The following is a 10479-nucleotide window of genomic DNA, read 5'->3' as shown; positions in this document are numbered from 1 at the left end:
CTAAAGAAAACTTATGTTGGGCTCATGTCTAAGGTTTCCCAAAAAATGATTTCTGGGATCTTGCTAGAAAAATATTAAATGTATGGAATATATAAAGTATAGGACTACTATTTTATTTCCCCATCACAAAAGACATGCTTAAAATGCAAAAGACATATAGAATTCAAATATGAAATAGAAATTCCTAATTTCTAGCATGTTATTCTAGAAGACTGATTGATACTCAAAATATCGAAACATGAAATACATTTGTGACATGAATACATTGTAAAACTGCTCTTTCAACTTCATCTCAACTTTGTACTGTCCAAGTAAATAATTTGAGGTCCATATATTCTGGCTAGCTAGGAATTCTTAGGTTATGCGTCTGGAGGTTTATAACCTCCAAGAAGATTATAGTTGAAGAAATCACTTTTTACTACTGATCACCCTCATCTTTCAATAACTTCATACTTCTCAAGTCCATGAGGAAGCTGGCAAAGTTAGAAACCATCCCAAGATCCCTATTAGTCATATGTACTTTGAAAAAAACCCCACAAAACTGAAGAGGCAATCAAAGATATAGTATTTGTACTGATCAGTAAAACTTACGCTATCATATAAAAGCATCTAGCATGTGTAGACTTTTAGGGGAGAGGAATAAGAGGAAATCAGTCTCTATAGGAAGTTCAAGAACAACCTTTTGAAGTTCTAATTGTCTATCCAGAAAAGTAGAAAAAGAGAATAAGAGCTGAAGTAGTCTTTCTTGTTAAAGTGTACTGAGTGAGTGACTCTTGCTGTCCAGTGACCACTTCTGTTGGAGCATGCTCTTTTCTAATACATCTCACTGGAAGTGGCCAAAGTACTCTACAGGAAGTTCCCCAACTATAACATATATGTCAGCCAAACTGTCCAGGACACTTGTCTGTCCTTATGTATGAGAACATGAGAGTATGCCATACCCAAATTTTGTAACTTCCCATCACTCCCCCTTCCCACAGTCCCATATATACAGTAGGCATTTCCATGTTTTTGGAATTGAATTGAATATGTGTCTCTATGTGGGCAGTGTTGGTGCCTTGTCTGAACTTTATATGTACCTCAGCTCCAAGGATAGAGCTCTCTACTCAAAATGAATGAATGAATGAATGAAAGTCCTGTTAGAATAATTCAATGATTCCAAGTTTCTCAATATCATTAAAATACAGATTGGGATTTCATTGAGGCTAAAATACCAAAACAAAACAGCTTATGATCTGAGGGATATTCATTTGGTGTCAAGGATATGATGTTTATCTGAAAACTGAAACAGCAGCCTCTTGACTAAAGGCATTCATCTCCAGGCTGGAATGAGTCTCACACTCTACTCTTATCTTTATCTCAGTGTTTATTGTGAACTTTCTGTCCTACCCAATAATTAGTACTGGCAGCTTTATATTGGTGCTTTTGTTTTCATAATTCATTTACTTTTGATGATATCATAAAGAGAGTATAAATTTCATCCCCCCTCCTCTCAAAGTTTTGGCCCAATGCCGATATCCACTAATACAAAGGCACTAATTGCACAATCCTCTGGTGCCAGCTGCTTTGAAAATGTCTTTGGCTAATGGACGGAATTAACCTTGTTTAACATACAAATCCTCAGCCTAATTTGCTACTGGAGCCCCGACTCTGTGGCTCCATGTCTCTTTCCACACAAGGAAGTGACTACTTTATGATAGTCTTCTCAGTCACATGGAAAGGTGAGTTAAGTCCATTGATGGGACCACTATTTTAAAAATGGGTATTTTACAGAAGAGGATTTTTAGTTGGAGGGAATGATCTCATTAAAGATCATCTAATGCTCTTATTTTATAAATGAGCAAACTGAGGTTCTTATGTGTTAAAAGGCTTGTCTTGCAGCAGAGTTGGGGTTCAAATGGAAATTTTGTGGCTCCATATATATTGATAGCTTTTCATTTGTTTGCAGACTAACTACCACACTGAATGATTTTTATGAGACTTCCAGTGAGGTAAGCCTCAATAGTTCAAGCCAATATCTACTTCTAACTTCTTGGGTAATCTTAGTAATAGAGAAGAATTGTTTCCTTGACTCTTTATTAGCTCTGTGATAAGATATAAATGTCTCAGCCTTGCATTTAAAATTCCACACCATGACACTCATCTACCTTTTCAATGCTATTTTGTCTGCTAGATGATCCAATAAACACACAGAATACACAGTATCCAGATCTGTGCCATTGAACAAGTGGCCCACCACATCTGTAATATAACTCCTTACCTTTGCATTGTTGTATCCCTAGCTGCCTTTTAAGCATAGCTCAAGTGGTACTTTCTACACGAGGCCTTTCCTAGCATCCTCAGTTGTTACACATCCTCAGGTAATTCACTTTATATTACTTTGTGTTTCCTTATTTGAGTTTGTATTATACATGATGCTTCCTCCCTTCATTCTTCCCACAGAATATCCACTTCTTAATGATAGGACCTTTTTCTTTTTGTCTTTACATCCCCAACAACTAGCAAAGGGTCTGGCACTTGGTAGACGTGTGCTCTTGTTGACTTGAATGTCATCTAACTATGATTTCAGTTAAGTTCTCTGTCTGTCTCCTTCTCCCTCTCTTCCCCTCTCTCTGCCCCCCTTTCCCTTTTTGCATTTTCATTTATAATCAGCTTTTTTATTTCTTTCACTAAGTTATGGGAATATTTGTTTTATTTCATAAATTAAAAATAATTTTTAAAAGAATGCTTTGATCTACTCACGAGTCCTTTAGAATTGTCCTAGATCATTGCAATTCTAAGTCATTAACAGTTGATTATTGTTCAATATTGCTGTTATTAGGTATAATAATTCTGCTCATTTCACTTTGTATCAATCAATCACATAAGTTTTCCAGGTTTTTCCAAGAGCAACCTGCTCATTATTTCTTCTCTCACTTAATACTATTTTATTTTTCCAATTACATATAAAGATAGTTTTCAGCATTTGTTTTTATATGATTTTGAGTTTAAAATGTTTTCTTTTCCTTCAATGTGATACAGCTTATACATGTACAATAATATTAAACACACTTCCATATTAGTCATGTTGTGAAGGAAGAATCACAACAAAAAGGAAAAACCATAAGAAAGAAAAAAATAAAAAGTGAAAATAAAATGTTTTGATCTGCATTCAGACACCATAGTTCTTTCTCTGGATGTGGGTAACATTTTCCAATCTGAGTCTTTTGGAATTATCTTTGATCATCATATTGTTGAGAAGAGCTTAGTCTATCATAGTTGATCATAGTCTATACACAATGTTGCTGTTACTTTGTACAATCAGTTCCTTTAAGTCTTTCCAGGTCTTTCCAAAATCTTCAATTTCTAATTCTTTGCCACCACAAAAAGAGTTGCTGTGATCACAAGATCTATCAACAATACATTAGAGTTCCAATTTATAATATATAATTTTCCTTTTTTGTCAGATTAGCCAATCTGATAGGTGTGAGGTGGTATACCATAATTGTTTTAATTTGTATTTCTCGCATCAATAGTGATTTAGAATGTTTTTATATGAATACTGATAGCTTTAATTTCTTCATCAGAAAACTTCTTGTTCATATTCTTTAACCATTTATTAATTGGAGGATGACTTGTATTTTTATAAATTTGACTCTCTCCTCTATTTGAGAAATGAGGCCTTTATCAGAAATATATACTGATTGTAAAAATTATTTTCTAGCTTTCTGTTTTCCTTCTAATCTTGGTTGCATTGGATTTGTCTGTATAAAACTTTTTTAATTTATTGTAACCAAAATTATTTATTTTTCATTTCATTTTTTTTCTATCTCTTCTTTGGTCATAAATTCTTCCCTTCTCCATATATCTGACAGGTAAACTATCCCTTGCTCTCCTAATTTACTTATGATACCACTGTGTATCTAAATTGTGTATTCTATTTTGTGAGATGTTGGTATATGTTTAGTTTCTGCCATACTATTTTTCACTTTTTCCAGAAGGTTTTGCCAAATAGTGAGTTTTTATACCAGAAGCTAGAGTCTTTGAGGTTATTAAGCAGTAGATTACTAGAGTCATTTATTACTATTTCTTCTGTAGCTAACCTATTTCACTGATCCATCATTCTATTTCTTAGCCAGTACCAACTAGTTTTGATGATTTCCGCTTTATAATATAGTTTTAGAGCTGTTATGGCTAGGTCACCTTCCACTGAATTTTTTTTTCATTAATCCCTTTCATATTCTTGACATTTTGTTCTTCCAGACGAATTTTGTGGTTATTTTTTCTAGCTTTATGAAATATTTTTGGCACTTTGATTAGTATGGCACTGAATAAGTACATTAATTTAGGTAAGATTGCCATTTTTTATTATATTAACTTGGTCATCTCATGAACAATTGTTATTTTTACAATTAATGACTATGTATGGGACATAAAAACCTCATCACCAGAAGCAGAAAAGCAGAAATAGAAAATACATACTTTTCAGATCATAATGTAATAAATATTGCATTCAGTATTGGACAATGGAGAGATTAAAGTTAATTGGAAATTGAATAAAATAATCTTAAAAATGAGTGAGTAAAAAATCAAATCATAGAACAATTGATAACCATATTAAAGAAAATGACGATGAGACAACATATGAAAATTTATGGGATGCAGCCAAAATAAAAGTTGTATTTATAATTGCTTCCATCAATAAAGTAGAAAAAAAGCAAATCAATTAACTGAGCATGCAAATTTAAAAAATAAAAAAAGAGCAAATTAAAATCCCCAGTTAAAAATCCTCAAAATGAAAGGAGAGATTAATAAAATTAAAAGTAAGAAAGCCTTTGGATTAATAAATAAAACTAAAAGCTGGTTTTATGAAAAAAAGTATAAACTATTGGTTAATTAGATTTTTAAAAAGAAAGAACATAAAATAACTAGTATCAAAAATGAAAGGTGAATCCACCACTAATGAAGAGGAAATTAAGATAGTCATGAGAAGTTTTTGTTTGTTTCTTTGTTTGTTTTTAACTAATGCAATTGGGGTTCTAATGCAATTAGGATACAGTGAGTTGCCCAGGGTCATACAGAGAGGAAGTGTTAAGTGTCTGAGACTAGATTTGAACTCAGTTATTCCTGAGTTCAGGTGCTGTATTCACTGCTCCACCTAGCTGCCCCTCATGAGGAGTTTTTTACCCAATTACCTGCCAATACATTTAATAATCTAAATAAAATGGATGAATTCTACAAAACTATAAATTACCCAGATTAAAGAAGAAACAAAATGCTTTAACAACCCAATCTTAGAAAGATATTGAACTAATCAAGAAAAAAAAATCCCTAGAACCAGATAGATTCACAAGTGAATTCTGTCAAACATTTAAAGAACAATTAATTCCAAGAGAACATAAATTATTTGTAAAAATAGGTGAAGCGGTCCTACTAAATTCATTTTATGACACAAATATGGGGCTGATACCTAATCTAAGAAGAGCCAAAACACAGAAATAAAATTATAGACCAATTAACTTAATGAATATTGACACAAAAAATTAAATAAAATATTAGCTAAAAGATTATAGCAATATATCACAAGGATCAACTATCACTATGGGAGTTTTATAACAGAATGCAGGGCTGGTTCAATTTTAGGAAAACTATCAGAATAACTGACCATATTATAATAAGACCAACAGAAATCATATGATTATTTTAATAGATGAACAAAAAGCCTTTGACAAAATATAGTATTCCTTACTATTACTATTAAAAACACTACAGGCATAGGAATATTATTTATCTAAACCATCAGGGAACATTATCTATAATGAGAATAAGCTAGAAACTTTTCTAGTACAATCAGGGATGAAACAACAAAAAAAACATTTTCACCTTTATTATTTAATATTGTACTGGAAATGTTAGCTCTAGAAATAAAAGAAGAAAAAAGAAATTAAAGGGATTGCAATAGGCAAATAGGAAACAAAATTATTACTTTTAGCAGATGATAATGATATTATACTTGGAAAATCCTAAAGAATCAATTAAAAAGCTACTTGAAATTATTAATAACTTGAGCAAAGTTACAGCATTCAAAATAAACATACATAAATCATTAGCATTTCTAAATATTCCCAACAAAGTTCAGCAAGAAGAGATAGAGAAATTCCATTTAAAATGATTTTAAATAGCATAAAATACTTGGAAGTTTACCTGTCAATCCAAACCCAGGAACTATATGAATACAATTACAAAACACTTTTCACACAGATAAAGTCAGATCCAAGCAACTGGAAAAATATCAATTACTCATGGGTAGACAAAGGTAATATAATAAATATATATTTAATATGTATAATATATATAATAAATATAATAAAAACAACAAAATTCATCTGAAAGGACAAAAGTTCAAGAATATCAAGGGAGTCAGTGAAAAAAATGTAAAAGAAGGTAAGTCTAGTCATACCAGATATGAAATTGTATTATAAAGTGGCAATTATCAAAACAATCTGCTACTGGCTAAACAATAGAGCAGCAGATCAGTGGAATAAATTAGGTACAAATTACATTATAGTAAATTACCAATGTAATTTAATATATGCTAAATTCAAAGATCCAAGATTTTGGAACAAAAATTCATTACTTGACAAAAAGTGCTAGAAAAACTGAAAAGCAGTTTCACAGAAACCTAGGTATAGAACAATATTTCACACACAAGATAAGGTCAAAATAAGTAGATGATTTACACATAAAGGATGATGCCATAAGCGAATTAAGAAAGTGTGGAATAGTTTATCTGTCAAATTTATGGATTAAGGAAGACTTTAAGACCAAAGAATACATGAAAACATTACAAAATGTAAAATATATAATTTTAATTGTATGAAATTAAGATTTTTTTGCACAAAGTCAATGCAATCAAAATTATAAGGAAAACAGAAAGTTGGGGGGCATTTTGCAAGAAGTATTTCTGATAAAGACCTTATTTCTTAAATACATAAAGAACTGAGACAAATTTAGAAGAATGCAAGCCATTGAGTAATTAATAACTGGTCAATGGATATAAATGGGCAGTTTTCAGACAAAGAAATCACAGCTACTTATAGTCATATAAAAATGCCCTAAGCCATTATTGATTAGAGAAATACAAATCAAAACAACTCTGAGGTGCTATTTTAGATATATCAGATTGGTTAATATGACAAAAAAGTAAAATCTTATATATTGGAGGGGATGTGGGAAAATTTGGACACTAATGCACTCTTGATGAAGTTGTGGATTGATCCAACTATGCTGGAGAACCATTTGGAACTATGCCCAAAGGACTATAAAATTTTGGACATATATATCCAGCAATACTTCTATTGAGTCTAAAATTCAAATATATCTCCATAAAGGAGAAAGGACATATTTGTACAAAAATATTTATAGTAGCTCATTTTTGTTGTGGCTAAGAATCTGAAATTGAAGAGATGCCTATCAATCAGGAAATGGATTTAAAAAAAGCTGTGGTATATAATTATTGGGCTATAAAAAATGACAGGATGATTTCAGAAAACCTTGGAAAGGCTTAAATGAACTAATGCATAACGATGTGAAAAGAAACAGAATGTTTTACAACATAATAGCAATATTATTCAGTGAAGAACTGTGAATGATTTAGCTATTCTCAGCAATAGAATACTCCAGGACAATCCCAAAGGACTGATGATGAAGAATACTATCTGCCTGCCTCCAGAGAAAGACTTAATGTTGCCTGAATATAGACTGAAGCATATATATTTTTTTTACTTTTATTCATTTTTTCTTTTATTTTAGTTTTCTTGTACAATATAACTAATATGGAAATGTAAAAAGTTACACATATATAACCTGTATCTGATTGCTTATCATGGAAGAGAGGAGAATGAGAAAGGAAGGGATAGATTTTGGAACTCAAAATTAAAAAAAAAAGTTTTAAAAAAGAATATTGAAAGGCAAATTGTTAAGCCTATGGGTAATTTGGCATTAGTAATGGCTTACAAATTTCATCATAAGGCTGCTTCATTATAACAGGCATGTCATCATTAAAATTAATAAAATTAAAATTCATTAGAAAGTATACATTGCTAATAAATGGGTTATCACAAAAAACACTTTGTAAACCTTCAAGTGCTTTATAAATGGTAGTTACTATTATTACCAGCTATTATTCCTCTATGTATTCAATTTTTCTTTTTACCTCTTGAAACTAACTTTGCTGCAATTAAATTTGCTGAAATTATACTATGTATTCACACCAGGAATGGACCCTGTTGTCTGAAGATAGTTAAGTGTAGAGTATGTCATCACTAGAGAATTATCTCTCTAGTAATGAGATGAATGTTTTTGAACACAACGACTCATGGGAATTGTTTCCTAAGGCATGGGAAATATTGCCATTTCTCTTATTACAATATTAGACTTTCAAAATCTAATTCATTAAAGGAGTATTCAAGTAAGCACAGTCTTTCTTGACCTTAAGTGGTTTCTGTTTCAGGGTTATACATCTTGTCTTGGGACTGTCCTTGATCAAAGGCAATGATTACACAATATAGAGGGATGAGTATTGGCGAGAGAGAGAGAGAGAGAGAGAGAGAGAGAGAGAGAGAGAGAGAGAGAGAGAGAGAGAGAGAGAGAGACAGAAAGAGAGAGAGACAGAAAGAGAGAGAGACAGAAAGAGAGAGAGAAAGAGAGAGAGAAAGAGAGAGAGAGAGTTAAAAAGAGAGAGAGAAAGAGAGAGAGAGAGAGAGAGAGAGAGAGAGAGAGAGAGAGAGAGAGAGAGAGAGAGAGAGAGGATCTATAAATGTCTACTGGGCTCCAGTCACAATACTAAGCACTTTGCAAATATTGCCTCATTTGTTACAACCACCTTAGGAGGGGAAGCACTATTATTATCCTCATTCTACAGTTGAAGAAACTGAGGCAGAGAGATAAAGTTACTTCCTCATTTATTATGTGTCTGAGATGTATTTGAAATCAGATTTTCCTGATTCCAGAACAAGTATTCTCTATTCTATGCCACCTGTGTCAACACGTTACTTATCCCAATAGAAAATCATTCTAAGGGATTAAAAAAAAATTCAAAACAAGAAGAGATCTGTATCCTCTGAAAGCATATTTTAGGATCATAGAATTCAGTTCTAAGACTGAAAAGAGTCTTAGAGGTCATCAATTAATCCAACATCTTTGTTTTATAGATGAGGACCACAGGTTTTCAGAGAGAAATATCTTGCTCAAGATCATGTAAATACTGAGCTAAATACAGAGCTAAAGCTGTGGACCATCTGGATCTCAGAGAAGCTCACCTGGTTGGTGTGTGGAGGAAGGTTTGGAGGAAAAGATAGATGGTGTAGCTGTATTAAATGGTTGGAAAGTGGAGGGAAAGAAGTAAACTATATGGTAGCTTGTATTTTAACAACCAAGTAATTTTGCTAACTAGGTGCTAAACTCAGTGGTTTTTATTCTGTTTAAGGATCCTAAATACTGTAAGAATCTTCCAAACTGTGGCACCATGGAAAAGTCCTGAACATCCCACCCTAGTTATAGCCTTATACACAAAGTAGATATCAGACAAATAAGTTTTGGTTTGAAGAAAACCTGGGTTTAAATAAAGACTTCCATTTACTATATATGTAATTTTGAGCAAGTCCCTGGGCCATATTTTCCTCTATATGTAAAGTTAAAGAGTTCAACTTGACCTCCATGCCTTTATTTCCTTTTTCCTCCTTTTTTTAACTCTACAGTCTGGCTTATAAATCCATCAGTCAAACAAACTTGCTCTTTCATCTCATAATTGGCAAATACAAAGACTTTTTCTTAATTGTCATCTCTCTTGATCTTTCAGCAGCCTTTGACACTGCTGGTCACTTTCTTCTCTTGATACCCTCTTCTTTCTTGGTTTCTATGATACTCTCTCCTATTTCTCCTCATATATTTCTGACTTTTCCTTCCCAGTCTTTTTTATTAGATCTACATTCAGATCACACTCACTAACTGTAAATGTCCTTAGCATAATTAGTTTAGAACTGGGAAATGACCTTAGAGGCATCTTAAACTCAAATTTTACAGAAAAGGTAACAAATCTAGAAAGGAGAAATGATCTATACTAAATGTCACATATGTAAATAAAAGAATTAGAATTTGAACCCAAGGCTTCTGACATCAAGTCCAAGGTTCTTTTCAAACTCTAATCTGGAAACTAGTCATTTTTTTGACTTAAAACAAAAAAAAAAGACCAGTGTGGCTCCACATATGATTGAATCAATAGTAAGAGCTAGGATTAGAATTCACCTCTTGGGGGCATCAAGGCCAATGATTTCTCCACTATAATATTTTATTGTATTTTCAACTACTAGCTCTGCCACCAAGTTGATTCCCTTCACTGGAGCTTAGTTTACTCATTTGTAAAATACAGATTTTGGACTTAACGTTCTAAATTCACTTCAAGTTCTATTGTTCTATTTTTTGCTACTATTCTAGGTACTA

At 32.2% G+C, this 10479-nt stretch overlaps 1 long non-coding RNA gene across 1 annotated transcript in view; it reads left to right on the top strand.

Annotated features, from left to right (window-relative positions):
* Nucleotides 1–1585: 1585 nt before the first annotated feature.
* LOC141553565 (uncharacterized) overlaps nt 1586–10479 on the top strand; it is a 42575-nt gene continuing 33681 nt past the window's right edge. The window contains exons 1-2 of the long non-coding RNA XR_012485526.1: nt 1586–1721; nt 1949–1991. This is a non-coding gene — a long non-coding RNA (uncharacterized LOC141553565). The remainder of the gene's footprint in view (nt 1722–1948; nt 1992–10479) is intronic.

The sequence above is a fragment of the Sminthopsis crassicaudata genome, chromosome 2 (genome assembly GCF_048593235.1).
Source record: "Sminthopsis crassicaudata isolate SCR6 chromosome 2, ASM4859323v1, whole genome shotgun sequence".
In the NCBI taxonomy this organism is placed as follows: Eukaryota; Metazoa; Chordata; class Mammalia; order Dasyuromorphia; family Dasyuridae; genus Sminthopsis; species Sminthopsis crassicaudata.
Note: the sequence above shows the minus strand (reverse complement) of the source record. Positions and strands in the feature narration are given on the sequence as shown.